This window comes from Mustela nivalis (assembly GCF_964662115.1).
Source record: "Mustela nivalis genome assembly, chromosome: 3".
NCBI classification, from domain to species: Eukaryota; Metazoa; Chordata; class Mammalia; order Carnivora; family Mustelidae; genus Mustela; species Mustela nivalis.
This window is the reverse complement of record NC_139022.1, coordinates 122043449-122060161: the sequence shown is the minus strand read 5'-3', so window position 1 is coordinate 122060161 and position 16713 is coordinate 122043449. Positions and strand designations below refer to the sequence as shown.

General features: G+C 45.9%; 2 protein-coding genes across 4 annotated transcripts in view; one reads left to right on the top strand and one right to left on the bottom strand.

The window, feature by feature from the left end:
* The window catches only part of INSYN2B (inhibitory synaptic factor family member 2B), a 116837-nt gene extending 100900 nt beyond the window's left edge, over nt 1-15937 (bottom strand). For both annotated transcript variants that reach the window (XM_082726155.1, XM_082726159.1), the window contains exon 1: nt 15718-15937. The gene's annotated coding sequence lies outside the window, so the exon portion shown is untranslated. The remainder of the gene's footprint in view (nt 1-15717) is intronic.
* The window catches only part of DOCK2 (dedicator of cytokinesis 2), a 411048-nt gene that overhangs the window by 302262 nt on the left and 92073 nt on the right, over nt 1-16713 (top strand). The gene's annotated exons all lie outside the window — the stretch shown is intronic.

Below are 16713 nucleotides of genomic sequence, written 5' to 3'. Positions count from 1 at the left end.
CTTCCCACCCACAGAGCCATAGAGAAGTCCCTGGGGTCCTACACTCCAGGGAGCATTCTTGGAGATCCCTCTGGTCTCAGGCACTGGCTGGTTGCCTTGATTAAGCCATCATGTGATCACACATGTTGCTAACGATGAAGGCTTTGCTGATTCAGTACTGCTGGGGCACAGTTTCCTCAGACATGCAAGAGTTCCTGATCTTTGCTACCTACAACTTCAGCCCACCACCCACCTTCTAGTGCTGGGAGTCTCTTTTTGCCCTTTTCCCCTCAATTTCTGCCTTCTTCTCCCTCCTTGTATCTTGCATCCCCTTTACTCCTTCCTGGCCTCAGTTGCTCACTAGAACTGCTTTGCCCCAGAGCTCTCCAACACAATGATTCCTGAATGTTAGGGCCCATTATAACCCCTTAGAAAGCTTGTGAAACAGATCACTGGGCCTGCTCCCAAGGTTCTGATTCAGCAGAACTGGGCAGGGCCCGAGAATGTGCATTTCATAAAGGTTCCAGGTGAAAATGTTGCTGCTGATTCACACCAAGAACACCCCTCCAAGGAGAGGGAACAAAATTCCTGGTTACCTTTATGGAAATGGCAGGGAGAGGGGAGAAAGAAGGGAAGGGAAGTTATGGGAAGGTAGAAGCACAAATAAATATTTCAATTAATTACTATGCCAGGCACCATCTCATATTGAATGATAAAATTATGTTGACCAAAACATGATTTAGATGCACATTTGGGGGGAACTCTCTCTTTTATTTGGTGAAGAAGACCCAGGGGAATTACTTTATACCTTTTTATTCCTAGTGACAATGGACCTGTCCTTGTTCCCAGCTTCTCCTGAGCCTAGAGCTCGGGACCCCTGGTTTGGAACCCCTCGTCCCTGCAGCTCATTATGTGATATTCAGAAAGTTGCTTTGCTCCTATTTCCAAGAGCAGACAACGCGTTTTCTTTCTGTCGCCTGGACTTGTCATTGAGAAGGCTGGCATCATCCGCCAACCGTATTTGCAAGTAAAATGTCCAACTGGCAGGAGAGAGGCCAGGCAGAGGGACAGCTAGATGTGGTGGGCTGTGTCAGACAAGCAGGCTGCGGGAGCTCTCAGCCCTCTGGCCAGCTCTTCTGTGGTGAATAGAAACCTGGCAGCATGTCTGCCTGCGGGGCCTCCTGCTGCCTCTTCCACAGCACTTGGAGTTGGGGCTGCCCTTGAAAGGGCCGTGGTCAAATTTAAGCCAGAAACTGTCGCTAGCCGTGGCATGCTGCAGAGTGATCAGGCTAGGCTACCCAGACTTCACATCTTGTCGGGGCTTCCATATACTCGTGGAGTGTAGCTTTGGACAAGCTATTTTTCTTCTCTGTGCTAAAGCTTCCTCATTGTAAAAGGCAGAAGATAATAGTATCTATCCTCAGTGTTGTTGTGGGAATTCAAAAAGAGAGTGTAGGTAAATTGCTTAGCATGTGCCTGCCACATAGCAAGTGTACAAATAAAGGGGAGCCTTCATCATTCATTCATAACCGTTACTCCATTCTGGATATTGGAGTTCATGTCCTAACTTTCCTCATGGACCATGAGCTCCTTGAGAGCGGAGGCAGGACCGATTCCCTTTTGAATCCATCCATCACATGGCCACACACCTGTTGCAGCCCGGCTCTGTGCCTGTCGCTGTGCTGGGGCCCCAGCCGCATCCATCCGCACACACACTGTGCAGGCATTGATGAGTGGTTAGTGGACAGAAGGGAAAGATTGATGAGCAGGTTTCAAAGGGGATCTTTCATTGAACAGCACTGAGTCTTAGACAAATGCTTCTCAGACTTCAGGGTTTGAGAACTACCTACCTGGGAATCGGATTCTGATTCATCTAGTCTGGCTAGGGGCCTGAGAGTTCTCATTCCTAACAAATTCCCAGGTGCCACCACTCTTGCTGGTCAAAGCGCCAGGCTTGGGGTAGCGGGGCACTAGGTGTCTGTGCCTGACCACACTTACGGATTGCAAAAACCGTGCGGGTTTAGAAGTGAGAAAAGTGAGTCTGTAGGGACTGAGCAGTTTCTTCATGACACCTGACCCGTCTGGAAGCTGGGTGGCTTGCCTCATTTTCCTCTGTTAAGCTATATTGACTCCCTTTGCTGCGCAAGAGAAATCACCCAGGGAACATTACAAATCCTGGTGCCTGGAAAATGGGATACCAGGGAATTCTAACGGGCAGCGGAGTTTGGGAACCACCACTTCCCAGCCCAACTTCATCCAAAGAACAACAGAGGAAGGAACCTCCTTCTGCAGTCTCTCTAATTTCAGGTACCTATCACAGCCTTTCAGAAGTTGGAAACACAGGCCTCTTCATTATTTACAGATGTGGAAATTGGAACCCCTTCAGGTTAAAACACTCACCCAGGATTACCCAGCCCTTGACGGCAAAGGTAGGACTAGATAGAATTCAGACCTCTCAGTTCCCACTTTCCGTGTGCCTCCTTGATCTAGCCAGCTGTGAAGGTGAAAACCCACATGAGTCCTGTACCAGAGAAGGATTCCAGAAACATAGGCTCTTCCCTGGAAAAGCTTCTTCATGCTCTGCCACCAACCAGAACGTCGGAGACTTAAAAGAGACCTGGGTGAGGGTGTGAGGAGGGGTGTCCCAGGGAACATGATCTGACATCACAAGGGCAGGGAAGTTTTCCTTTACAATAACACCCTGCCATTCTTGAGATGATAACATGTGACAGATGATGCTGTGAAGTTATAAAGGCTTTAAAATTCCAAAATGAGATGTATAATCCCATGATGGTAGGAGCAAAATTAGTGGCTTGATTCAGTACAATTAACATTGATTATCTTAATCATGACATAATGTCAGTTTCATTGGACACTGCATGTTAAACACATTGAGGACAGCAGATACGTACAGTCAATCTTTTTTTGGCGGGGGCAGGGGAGCTTGACATGCCTCGGAGTTGAAGAGCCCAAATCTTAGCTGTTTCTGTAGCTTTCCCTTATAACCATTGAAAAATTAGCCACGTGACATGCCTGCACTCTTAACTATCTATTGAACACTTACTCTGTGAGCACGGCATTGTCCCTTTGTGAATGTAATCATATCTAATCTATATAACAACCCCCCCCCCCGCCACGAGGCATCCTGGAGCAAATAGTTTAAAGAGGTGTGTGTGACTGTGCATGTGAGTGTGTGTGCGTGTGCCGGGGCCAGGATCACGGCGTGGGCAGGCAGTCAGAGATGAGAGGAATATGATCGGGGTAAGTGAGTTGGTTGGGGATTGGGACAAATTCTGCATGGCCTGGTGGTAGTTTAAAGGAGGAGGTAGGAAGAGTAGAAGAAATGTAAGTTGGGAACCGACCAGCTCATGCAGGGAATTTCATCCTGTGCTGCCAAGTTTGGATTTTTACCCTCAGAGTCAGTGGGATCCACTGAAGATTTTAAGTAGGAATGAGAGTCTCCTTTCCATTTTAGTACAACCATATTCTGACTGCAGTATGGAGATTAGAGGGGGCAGAGCTGGAGACAGGGTCCACTTAGGAGGATGGTGCAATGGGCCAGGTGGCAGTGATGGCCGCTTCAATTAGGGCAGTGAGAGTGGGCACGCAAGACAAATGACTAAATCCCTGAGGCTTGGTGATTTATGGAATGGAGCAGGAGTGGGGAGGAGAGAGGAGAGAGAGGAAAAGGAGAGAGAGAGATCGGAATCAAGGTCTATGGCTGGACTACTGTCTTCATCTGAGTGGTCCTGAGAAGCAGCACACGGGAAGAAGGAGAGAGGCTCTAGAGGGAGGGATGTTGCTGGCATCTTTATGATGAGCTGCCTATGGGCGATCCCAGGGGAAATGTCCAATAGGAAGCTGGACTCCTGGAATTCTTTATTGATCAGGAAAGACCCTAAAACTGTCAGCACTTTGTATCTTATGATCTTAAGATAAATGTCCAAAAGAATGACAGCTTGACCCCTGTCACAGATGGGTTGTTCTAGCTTGGAATATGACTCAGGCCAATCAGCTAAGAAACAGAGGCCCTGTGGGCACTGGGATAGTTAAGAAGACCTTTTTTCTGTTCTTTTCTTTATAAATATTTATTTATTTATTTGTGTGTGAGAGAGAGAGAGCGTAGGGGGAGGGAGAGAGGGAAAGAGAGAGAGAGTCTTAATTAGACTCCATGCTGAGCATGGAGCCCAACATAGGACTGGATCTTACAACCCTGAGATCATGACCTGAGCTGAAATTAAGAGTCAGATGCTCAACCGACTGCACCATCCAGGTGCCCCAAGAAGACCTTTTTTCTTTAAAATCATAGCAAATAAGATAGTCCCCCCCGAACCCTTTAATGGGAGTTGTCTCATTCATTCTCTCCCTCATTTGAATAACCTTTTACTAAGCACTTTCCATGAGTCAAGCATTGAGAATACAGGATATAGGAGGTCTCTGTCCTTGAGTACCTCTGGGACTAGTGGACAACACAGACACATGGACATATGATTATGATTCCATGTTACAAGCAGAAGGAGAGTTGAATGTCAATGTTAGGAGTTCCCCCCAAGATGTTCTTAGACTTTGGGATGCGAAATATTGCCATGGAATGGGGCAGAAGAGCATCAGATAGAACCAGAGAAGGCTTCCTGAGGGAGGGAATGGCCCGTGCATGGGTCATGAAAAATGAATTGGACTTCATGGTGTGTAAAAGAAGACATCCTTCACTTGTGCAGACACCAAGGGAGAGGAGATAAATTTGGCATGTAGGTTGGGCAGGTAAGGAGAAGCAGGATTCAGTTTCTGGGCAGCCTTGCATGTCATTCTGGGGAGGCATTTGGGCTCAAAGGAAGTGGTGGGGAAGAGGTCATATGTGTACATGCCCACAGGGACCAGGCAAGGACATAAAACAAAACAAAACAAAACAAAACACAAAAACGAGGTGGAGTGATCAACTGTCCTGGTAAGAGCAGTTTCCTGGGACATGGGACTTAAGTGCTAAAACCAGGCAAGTCCCCAGCAAACCAGGAAGTGTAGGTCACCCTGGAATGAGGCCAGGCCTGGGATATCAGTCAAGTGCACATCCACCCCTCACGGGCCCTGTTCTCGTCAGGAGGTGGCCCCCAGTGCCGCCATGTGGGGACGCAGAATGGTATCTCTGAGTCTTCCAACAATTCGTTTTTTAAATGTTGACCCAAGAGTCAAATGTCTTCCTTTTTATTGTTATTTCTTTTATTTTTTCTTTGAGTCTTATTGGCGCAGAAGTCACATGTTTTAAAAACACCAGGCCGGCCCAACAAACCATTCCTGTGTACCCTGTGAGTGCCACAGACTGTCGGTTTGAGATCTCAGAGAAAAGCGTCATAAGCAAAACCTCCCACATCCCACCCTGCTCCTGCCCTGAGGCACATTCAGACAATTTTCATTTCGCAGAGTGACTTCAGTGATCAATCGTTTGGTTTTTCAGTTTGATGCTGATTTGGATGCTGGGCACAGCACGTAATCGATCAAAGCAAGGATGAACGGTGGTGATAGAGATACCCATTCAATTTTTTTGAAAGATTAAATTTGTGTTCAATGGCTTGTTCTTCCCCAAATCCGGAAACCTACGTGGTGAGGAAGATAGAGCATGTACTTCTCAAGCAACAGCCTTAGGCATTAATTGAGGTCCATTTATTCTAGGTATCAGGACACCCCCTTGGTGGAGATAGGAAAAGGATCATCACCTTGTTTGTAGGGAACTTGGAGGTCAGGGCCAGCATTTGGAGGCAGGGAAGAATGGTATATTTGATTAAACACTGCAGTCAGAACAGCTGGCGCTGTTCTAGCAGCCCTGGCGCTTTCGGCAGCTGTGTGACCATTGGGAAACCACCAAACCTCTCCGGTCCATGGCTTCTCCAAGGGCTCCCAAGGATCACCCACCCCATCGTCTCTCTAATTCTAAGCTTTAACTCTGATTAGACTTTTGCTAGGAATTCTCCAGGCCTGCCAGGGTGAAAGAGTCAGCAGGGTTTTTTTTGTTGTTGTTGCTGTTTTGTTTTGTTTTTAATTTTTATTTATTTATTTGTCAGAGAGAGAGAGAGAGAGAGAGAGATCACAAATAGGCAGAGAGGCAGGCAGAGACAGAGGGAGAAGCAGGTTCCCTGCCTAGCAAGGAGCCCGATATGGGACTCGATCCCAGGACGCTGGGATCATGACCTGAGCCGAAGGCAGCTGCTTAACCAACTGAGCCACCCAGGCATCCCGTCAGCAGGGGTTTTAAAAAACAAATCAGTCCAGACATCTGTGACATCTTTCTTTTTTCCAGATAGAGTTAGTAGATATGGGGTTGTAGTATGTTGATCTGATATCTGGGCACCACCAGGCCAGCTCTCTGGATGGCATTTTTATTGTGTCACTGGATCTTCTTTAATTGAGCGTGGATTAGAACACTGGGGTGGGAGCTGCGTACAGCAAGAAAGCGTCACAGGCAGGGGCTCTGTGGCTGGGGAGACTTCTGCTCTGAGAGAGGGGTGGGGAGGGCAGGTGGGGGAGGACCTGCACTCATGCCAAGCTGCAGTGTCACCTTTATTAATGATGACGGGGAGAGGGAGTCAGCAGGCAGCTAATGCGTACTGCAGAGGAGTAATTGGAAGGTGTTGTTACCATTCCAAAGGACAGGGAAGTAGAAGTGGGACAAATGGGAATTTAAAAGGAGGGAGGTGAGCAAAGGGAAAGAATGAAAAAAAAAAAATGGAGGATGATGTCATTTGGAAAATTGCAAACCAATAAATCAATGAGGTATCATTGCCAGGATAGAAAGGAAACAGCCTAAGGAGCCAGCCTGTCGGGGGAGCTGGGGGCTGACAGGAAACACCAGATCAGGAGGCAGAGCCGTGTCCTCATCCAGAGGTCAGCTGGAACCTGAGGCCCAGGATGGTCTCCCACTCCATCCACTCCATTCTGCCCCCTTTTCCTTGAGGCTTTTTTTTTTTTTTTTTTTTTTTTAGCATGAAGGGCATCAGAAAGAATGCTCTATCTAAAAGGGTTTTACAGGAGCTCATTAATGGGAACCCTTGGAGTCAGCTTTTCAAACAGTTATCTCTGAGTTCAGTTTCATAGGATTTTTTTCATCATTGGAATCAGCCTCATAAAAGCCGGAGCATGATGATTCTGCCAGTTTTAACTTTAACAGATGAAATAGTACTCTCTTTATAGAAATGAAGAGCGAGGACTTTGGGTAGCTTTCTTTCATTCTTAAGACCTTGTCAGTGGAGCTGACCGGAAGGCAACCCAGTAGGCAGGTGCCTGCGTGGCATCCCGTTACCGACAGATTGAGGTTCAAAGCCCTCAGCCTGGCATTCAAGGCCCTTCCAGCCTGTCCCTCCAAATCTCTCTCGTGATCTCCCTCTATGAACTCCGGCTGTACCAAAACACTCTGCACAGTTCCACCTCTGCGTCTTTCCTCATCCTGTTCCACATACAAAAGTGGGACAGCAATTTCTCAGCCTCGCCACTCTCCCTCCCCTTCCCTTACCTAGGACAGACATCACTAATCAATCAACACACTCTTTCCTGCTGAGCTAGGACTTGGCCGTGGGATCATTTCCCACACAGCTCTTGAAGCAGATACTACCAATCAATCAAATTCATCAAATTATAAAATGAAATGTATTTTCTATTATAGATCTAAGATGTCCTTTCCCATTTTTATCTTAGTCTCTTTCAATCACATTAGTTCCTCAAACCCCCACATGCTCTGTGAAATTTTCCCAGATCATCCCTACCCACAAAGGTCATTTCCACTTCTTACAAGCCTAGAGAAAACTTTGCTTATAGCACTCATTTTGTGCCTGTCATCCGGCATCACAATGTATATCTCTCTACAGATCAGAGTTTCTCAATTTCAGCACTAGTGACATTTTTAGTCGGATCAGTGTTTCTTTTTGGAGCTGGCCTGTGTATTATTATACGGTGTTTAGTAGCATCTCTGGCCTTTAGGCAACCTTACCCTCTCCCCCAAATATGACAGATTACCCTAGCTGAGAATTACTATAGGGATGGATGGATATAGAGAGAGAAAGAGAGAGAGAGAGAGATGTTCTTCCTTATACCCTAGACTTTCGGTGTGTAGTTGGCCAATAAAGCTCCTTCCAGATAATGGGTGCTAAGTGAATATTTGCTAACTAATTGGTTGATTACGAGTGGGGAGTGAAGAACTGTCTGGGAAGGGAGAAAATCCTTCCCTAATGTGGATTAGGAATTACACATCAGTATGCCTTTGCTTCATTTGAGCACCGTGGAGCTGAGCGATCAAGGAGGTGTTGCAAAGAGGCACCTCTACACACACCCAGTCCATTATTATCCTACTAGGACCCAAAGAACAGAGCAGGCTGGACCAGCAGGTCACTTACAGCAGGGACAGCTAGACCCATTTGGAGGAGACTGGGGAGGTGCTAGGAGAGTCCTGCTGGGAAAGTTGGGCTTGAAGTTGGAAACACAAGGTGAGAGACAAACCTTCTTCACTCCTCATGAAGTAAACACAACAGGTAAACTAAAGCAGTCCTTTTACCCACAAAATAATCCACCCTCCTGAAAACCCTCTTTCTGGGCTGCCGGGTTGTCTGGGAACACATTTCTCTGCCCGCCCCTCCTCTCCTTCAGATGTGGAGGCTCTGTAAAGGGAAACAAAGGGCAGGGAGAGATGTATAAATCGTCACCCGCAATGCAGCTCTCCAGGTCCACAGGGAGGTTTAAATCATCCTCCACGAGTCAACCGAAAGCTAACTCTACACTTCCCCAGCTGATCAACGAACTATTCTGGTAAACTGGAAAGAGGGCTGGGGCTGAGCATTGCAAGAAGGCTTGCTGGGTGCGGCTGGTGAGCCAGGCCCTACCCAGGAACCCTGCACATGCCTTCGACTTCGTCCTCACAACAGGGATATACGTAGTACTATGTTCCAGAGACAAGAGTGATATACGTAGTATTCTGTTTCAGAGACAAGAAAAGCGGGGCCATAGAGATCATGCAACTTGTCCAAAGTTCCAGGGCATTTGAAGAGAACTGGCATTTGCTCCTAGAACTTAGGATGCCCTGTCCAGTGCCTTCCAGGAAAACTGCTGCTATGGGAAACCAGATAACTTTCCTAGCGTGTGGCATTGATGATCCACTCTGAACCCATCTTGACCTTCAACACCCAAAGCAATGCAGAAAATGGAGCAGTTATGCTCAGTTGAGGCTATAATCATGGGAGACTCATAAACTATAGAGTACAGTCATTAAGGCAGCAGATCCTGTGTCTACCTGTATCAACTGGCCTATCTCCCTGTATAACCTGCTAAGCTAGCTCCACCCACCCATCCATTCATCCATCCATCCATCCTTCTGTCTTAGTATAAGCACAAGACATTTCTAGAATGTTTCTTAATATTTGAGACATTTACTGAATTGAGTGGAATGTCAAATGTTCTCCCCATTCAAGGCTAGTTAGGCAGGGAGGACAGTAAGGTAAAATGTTACACACTTTTCCTTTCTTCATTGTACTTCGAGGCTTTGCTTAATTTTCCTATTAGTAAGATTACATCATGTTTATAAAACAATGTCTTTTTCTTTTTTCTAAAGAAAGCAAAAGCATTCTGGGGTCAAGCTGATCTAGCTAGGCAAGTCATGTCACCTCTCTTCTTCTTGGTTTCCATCTGTAAAGTCCACATGGTTTTATCAAGATTGCCTGAATGTTGGGAGGATAAAATGAGATAAAGCATATTAGTGCTTGGCCCAGAGTGAGTGCTCAAAACACGTGGCATCGTGACCATCAGGGTACTTTTTTGCACAGTGTCTGACTCATAAATGTCCAACGAATATTACCTTCTCCTTCTTCTAGTTCTTTTCTTCCCTTGCCACAACCTTATAAAAAGTCCTTACTGATGGATAAGTAAAAGGCTTAGCATGCTGCCTGATACACACTTGGCCCTTTAAATGATAGTTCTTGTTGTCTTGTAGCCCACAGTGCCTTCTGCCCAAGACACAATATTCTTTTGTGATATGTTTTTCTGTTGAAGGTTGATCTTGGTGTCCTACTTAACCTTGATGCAAATGTTTGCAAGAGAAGATGAGGGGCTGCTTGGAATATTCATCCAGAGCCCACATCCCAGTGATGCTCCTGGCTTTGCTATTTCGTAGGGATAAGTGAACTGAGGACAAAACCATATTATCCAGGACTCCAAACAGAGTTTTTTGCACAGCTTTTCCTGAGGCATTTGGTGCAAAGACTAGAGGGTCATCACCGGTATATGTGCTGAGAATATTTCCTTGTTTCTGAAACTATTCTCGAAATGACATTTACGAACTTCCTCACCCACCCCTCCACAAATGTTATTAGAAGTGTTTAGAAAAAATCATCTTCCATTCAGTTAAAAACTGGGGTGTCCTAAATGACAGCCCCTTCCTGGCAAGTGGGTTTCTCAGGTTCCAAAAATGCAAATGGCTTTAATCAGAGACAAGGCGCCACTGGAGCAGGCTCCCTTCGATTCAACTCTGAACAACAGGGAGATAAGCCCACTAAGCTTGAAGACAGATAGGATCCACATAAAACCAAAATCCCTACTCTCTTGCCTGCCCAGGGAGGGCTAGAGTCTGCTCTAAAATGGTCATTTACTGAGAAGCATTTGCTGAAGTGTGGTGACGCTACCATGAACCAGGAAGAGTCAACGTTGGTCCTGAGAACACGTCCAGTACAGTGTTTTGGAGATGGGGTTGTGTGGTAAGATGTGGAAACTGCCTCTTTAAAGGGGAGTTCTTGAAACACTCAGCAGCAAGAGAGATTTTTAAAACCCAAATCAATGGCCTCTTTTTGCACTTGAAGGAAAAGACAAACTCTTACCCCTGACCTCCAAGGGCTCCCAGGATTTGGTTCCTACCTGTCTCTCTGACCTCATCTTATACAGCATCTTCCCTCACTTTATACCGTCTAGCTATGCTGGCCTTCTTTTGGATCCTCCAGCATTCTAAGCACATCCTACCACAGGGCCTTTGAATCCGCTGTTCAATTGTCCTGGAATGCTGTTCTGCCAGGTTTTTGCATGACTGACTCTCATCATTCAGATTTCTACTCAAATGCCAGCTCTCTAAGAGACTGCCTTTATCTCCCCTATTGAAAATGGTTTTCTTCCCACTCTATCCCTATCTCATTCCTTGAGGCTATGTCATTAGCAGCTATCACTGCCTAAAATAATCTTACTTGTGTACTCACTGAGTTCTAGTGTGTTTCTCCATCCCTGGCCCTCTAACCAATGGGAATGAGAGCTCATTAAGAACAATTTTTGTTACTCTCATTCCTGGTTATATCCCCCACAACTAGAAATAAGCCTGGGATATAATAGGTGCTCAAAAAAATTTTGTTGAATTAAGGAATGTGTGAAGGAATGATCTCACTCTGGCTTGATCTAATGTAATTTAAGATGGAGTATACTCAGAAGTAGAACAAAAATTCTTTCACTTTCAAGCCCTCCTAAGGCAAAGATGGTCTATCCATAACCCTAACTTTTCAGAGTTTGTGTGTGGAGTAGTCCCTAAAATATTCATTTAGAGATGGGGGAATGCTATAATAAAGTCAGTCTCTCATCTAACACATATTAATATTGAGTCCTCACTAAGTGCAAATTCAATTCTGGATTCTGGTGATAGAGCAATGAATAAGTCGATAAAAATCTCTTCCCAGGTAGAGCTAACAGGTCTGACATGGGAGACACACTGCACTTATGAAAAGAACACAGGTTTTGGAGTTAGAAAGATCCAGATTTTAATTACTGTTCCATCATATACTAAATGTCTGTCTAGGCAAGCTGCCTGACATCCATACGTCTCAATTTCCTCATCTGTAAAATAGGCATAAAGTTGACTCCATGAAGTTGTTGAGATGGGTCAGGAACAGGATGAATGTAGAGTCTTGAGCACAAGGAATGAATGAATGGAATTTCCTTGCCTTCCATCTCTCCTTGGGATCAACTGTATCCTTTTGAAGATTAAAAGTGACCTCACACCACAGAGCCACATGCATAGGCTCCAACAAGGATCAGAATGTGTTAGTTTCAAAGGAAGAGTATATTACCAATTCAGTTTCCTCTTCCAGCCTTGATTCAAAACAGCCTCGTTTATCCTTCCCTTCCTGCTCCTTGTCAGTGAAGCTAGCTGTCCGAGGAGATACCTGTAGTTCTGGCCCTATTGAGGCCGGGTAGTTGAGCCATCATTAATGCCCACAGCACCAGGCAGGAGTGCACGCAGCTAACTCTACAACAGTTGTCATATTGTACAGATGGAATGTGTCAGAGCATATCCAGAATATACAGCAACCAAGTGGCACTTTTCTGTTTTCCTGTGATGTTGTGCCTTTGACATGGAGCAGGCCACATGAAACACTGGGATCTGTGCCCATCAGGAAGCTTCCCCTGAAAGAGGGTGACTTGGTTTACTCTATCATACAGCAGGATCCCCAGGGAACCAAAGAACGCCACTGCACACAGAGACAGACATATCCTAAGACCAAACAGCTGGGGGAATAAGTTTTTGATGAAGCCCATTGTATTTCATGCTTTTGAACAATTTGGGCATTGTTGTCACTCTTCCCACCTGCTGGCAACTGTCCCCAAATAAAAGAAACCTCCCACCATGCCCCGGTCCAAGAGGCTCACATTTAATTTACTTAACAGGTGGACTTTGGGCATGTTGTTAATCAAGGCACATTCAGAGTCAAGGAGCACTGAGCTGTGATTGGGAGCACTTGATGTGTCCACAGCCAGTCATGGGTAGGTGACATCATCATTTCTTCACCCAGGTCAGGAATCTCAATGAGCTAATCTGCATAGTTTCTCTAGATCACAGTTAGCAACCATGACAGTAAAAATAATAGGTGATCATTACCCAGGGCTTTCCATGTTCTAAGTGCTTTTTATTTAATCCTCACCCACACTGTATGAAGTAAGGAATATTTCTATCCCATTCTTCAGATGAAGACACTGAGGCCAAGGTCACACAACAAGGAAGAGATAGAGATAAGGTTTGACGTTAGGCTGGCTGGCTCTGAGGCCCCCACTCTGACACTCTACATCCTGGCGAAACAGGTGTAAACTCTTTGGAGCCCGGCCTTATCCATCCCACTCCCTGCTGCACTCTGGTACCCAGCACAGTGCCCAGAATGCGATGGTTGCTACGACAGAACAATACACTGGTTTCCCCAAAGATCACTACACACTAGAATTCCAAGTGTCCGACAAAGCTCCATGATGAAGGGGTTTTAGAGTCCCTGTTGATCCTAACACCACAGCCTCCCACTTCCGGTTCTGATCCGCCACCCAGACAGTGCCAGTTCCACCCAAGCATTAAATCTGTTACATAACCACATGGCAGACGTGGGGGTGAATGGAGAAGCCACCTGACGATGGCATTTGGCCACTCTCAGTCTCCCAAGGGGATAAATGGTCTGAGAGAGAGAACTTTTCATCTCCCTAACTGCCTCCCTCGGTATGAAAACTTTCCTTCATCTCCTCTCCTTGGCGCTTTCTATATTTTATTTTATTTTGGCCCTGCACATTATTTGAAGTTACTATAGCAACGTGTCACCAGCTGGTACCGCGTAGTAATGTTGGCATTTAGGTAGCAAGCTCCCAAAGTTAGCTGCTTCCCTCCTTCTGTGAGCTCATCCCTCCCACAATCTCAGGTGAGTGGGGGACGCATCCGCACCAACCAGGCCCCTCTGCCCCGTGGTTACTTGGTTTTCAAGGCAGGGCAAACCAAGAGCCTCTTCCTGGTACATTCAGCACTGGGGGGGGCTTGACTCTGTGTGTGTGTGTGTGTGTGTGTGTGTGTAGGTGTGTTTGCCTTAGGGATGGTTAAATAGATATGTTTAAGTTGAGTGACGTGCACCCAACTCTTGGCCTTATCAATATGAGGGTATGATGATGGTGGGATTTTTAAGGCAAAGGAGCCAAATGATTTGGGGAGGGCTTCTCTTCTGATCCTAATCACCTAGTATCCCCGCTAATTAATATTAATCACATGACACTGGGTTTCTCTTTTCTCTCTTGCCATCACACAGTGAAGAGACCCTGTTTTCCTTTGGAGCTTCAGTGCTCTCCCAGGTGTGCGAGACCTCTCTCCATACTGATGGGCTGAATTAATTAAGAGGATTGATTGTCGCGGATCGCTGAAGAGTATTCTATGTGGCAAATAAGCCCTGCCACTCAAGGCGTTAAGTAGCCCCTCATCAGCCAAGTGTCTGCGATGATTGCACTTATTTTTACACGTTTGACCTAGTTTCAAGCCGTGTCTCTTCATGCTGTGATTCATTAGCTACATTTTCAACCGCCCCGAGCCCCGAACGAACGGAGCCGAGGTGACTCTGCCTGGTTTGTAACCAGCGTCTCAGATACAGTTTCTCTCTGGGATTTAAGATGCAGGTCCCCCTGGTATTTATTCTGTTTTTAAGAAGCAGTTTCCCATCTAGGCACCTGGTATGCTGCTTGGCTATAGATGAGTGGCTGCCTCCTGCTTGGGTAGTAAATATATGTCACCTACACGGTGTCTGCCGGGGATGGGAAGAGGGGAATTCTCAGCAGCCCGGACTGCAGGGCATCCCTCCACCCTGCTGCCCCCATGCAGCTTTCAGGCTTTTCCATGCCGCCGCCGACAGGACTGGGAGATCTGGCTCCTACGCTATAAAGTTTGAGCAATGTCAGGGAGAGGAGTGTCTGAGTGGCTAGTGCATCACGCTCCCTCCCTCCTCTCTCTCTTTCTAAACATTTAAAATATGGTGGATATGGAAGTAAGGTCTCAAACTCATAGAAAGGGAAGGGGGCAGGGAGCAAAGAGGTGGATTGCCATGTTGAGGATATTACTAAAAAAAGGATAAACGTCAGAAAGGCATAATGTTATTCTATCATTCTATCGTTCTGTGACAAAGAGGGTTTTTTTTTTTTTTTTGCTTTGTTATTTAATATAAATGACAAAAAGGAGCCTTTTCTGAATACGAACCTGCGGCTGGCTTCTCATGCCATTTCACTAATCAATCGGTCACAATGGTGTGATTTCTGACAGATTTGGTGCTAAGGTGGGCTAGACACCAGGGCAGGAAAAAAAGGGGTGCTTGCAGACAGATGTAAAACACTGTCCTTTTTCATTAACAGCCAAATGCAGGTAACTTGGCCAAACTTCAGTCACATTGCTCTACAAATCCTGCTGTAAGGTACTGAGCTGTATTTTTCTATGTGGTAGTTAGAAGGAAGAAATGAACAAGCTGGTAAAAGTAATTTTGATTGACTGGTGGACTCTGACACACTGAGCAGGTCCTTATAAATAAAATAGTGGTTTCTTTCATAAAATGGTCACTTTCTCTAGATGGGGACTAGGACCCTTTCCCCTTTTATTATTATTATGTTTTAAATGAAGCACGGAAGTTCTCTAAACAAGGCTTAAGACAATGCAGTCTTTTCAAGGTAATTCCAAGCAACTTGAGCTCTGAGGTTTGTTTTTTGCTTTTTCCCCCCCACTTCAAATTCAAATCAAGCCGTTGGAAATAACAAGCACTCTGTATCTATGCATTTGGGGCAGCCTGCAGTTCTGACAACGGTAGATTTTCCACCACACACACACACACACACACAAGCCCACAATCCCAGGACTCATTTAAGCCAAAGCGTTAAAAGTAAACTATTGTTCAAGAAGCGATAGCATTTTCTCTTAGAGGATCACGGATCACAAAAAATAAAACCTCCCAAATCTCTTACCTTGAAACAGTAGAATTACCTGCAGAGATGTCCTCTCTTTCCTTGTAAAAAGAGCCAGGCTTTGGCCAGCAGCAGAATTACTCCAAAAGAAGGAATAATGGGTCCTTTATGTTGTAATTTTCACTGTTTATATGCAAGAAGTGTAGTGGGTCTGCTCACGTAGGAATAAATAAAAAGCCGAACAAACTGCTCAGCAGCTACCATGTGAAAAGAAAAGACCTCTAGTGGTCACAGGCTGAATTCTTTGAGGAAAGGAGAGAAGAGATGGAGGGAGTAGAGGAAACACACGTGTGTGTGTGTGTGCGCGCGCGCGCACACACACACACACACACACACACACACACACACTCCTCTCAAACTCCAAGATTTCTCTTTTCTGCCATCCATCCTGGCCAGAGGGAAACACGATGAGAAAGCTTTCTTGGTTTAAGTGGGACCTGGTTAACAGCAATGGGGGTGTTCTGTCTGGTTGGAAAAGAACTGATCATTTCACAAACTCACCACCACCCCCTGGGGGTCTGAGCAGGAGAGGCTCTGCTTCCCTGGGTGACCATGACCATTCACCCCAGTGGAAGCCTCCAGGTCCCCATCAACATAGCATCCTTGCTGCTGCTCCCGGAAGTCCCAGTTTTGTGCTTTCTGCCAGCTTTGCATGTGCTTTCTCAACATTTGTGGCGCGTGAGCGTGCTGGTGGTCACAGGTAAGCAGGGCTGGCTTGCTGAGTGTATGACCTGACTTGGTGCTCAGAATGGGACCTGGGGCTGTTTTGAAATTCTGAATAATTTTTAACAAGGACTCTTCATTTTCATTTTGTTCTGAGCCCCACAAATTATATAGCTGGTCTTGCTGACTGGGGAAAGCACGTTATTCCTAACATCTTAATTGGGGAAAAAACAAAAACCTTTAGAAGCAAAAGAGATTCCTGATAATTGGGAGTTACTTTTGGGAATGTGAACTTGAGGAACGTTCAGTTACCCAAAAGACTTCCTGTGGAGG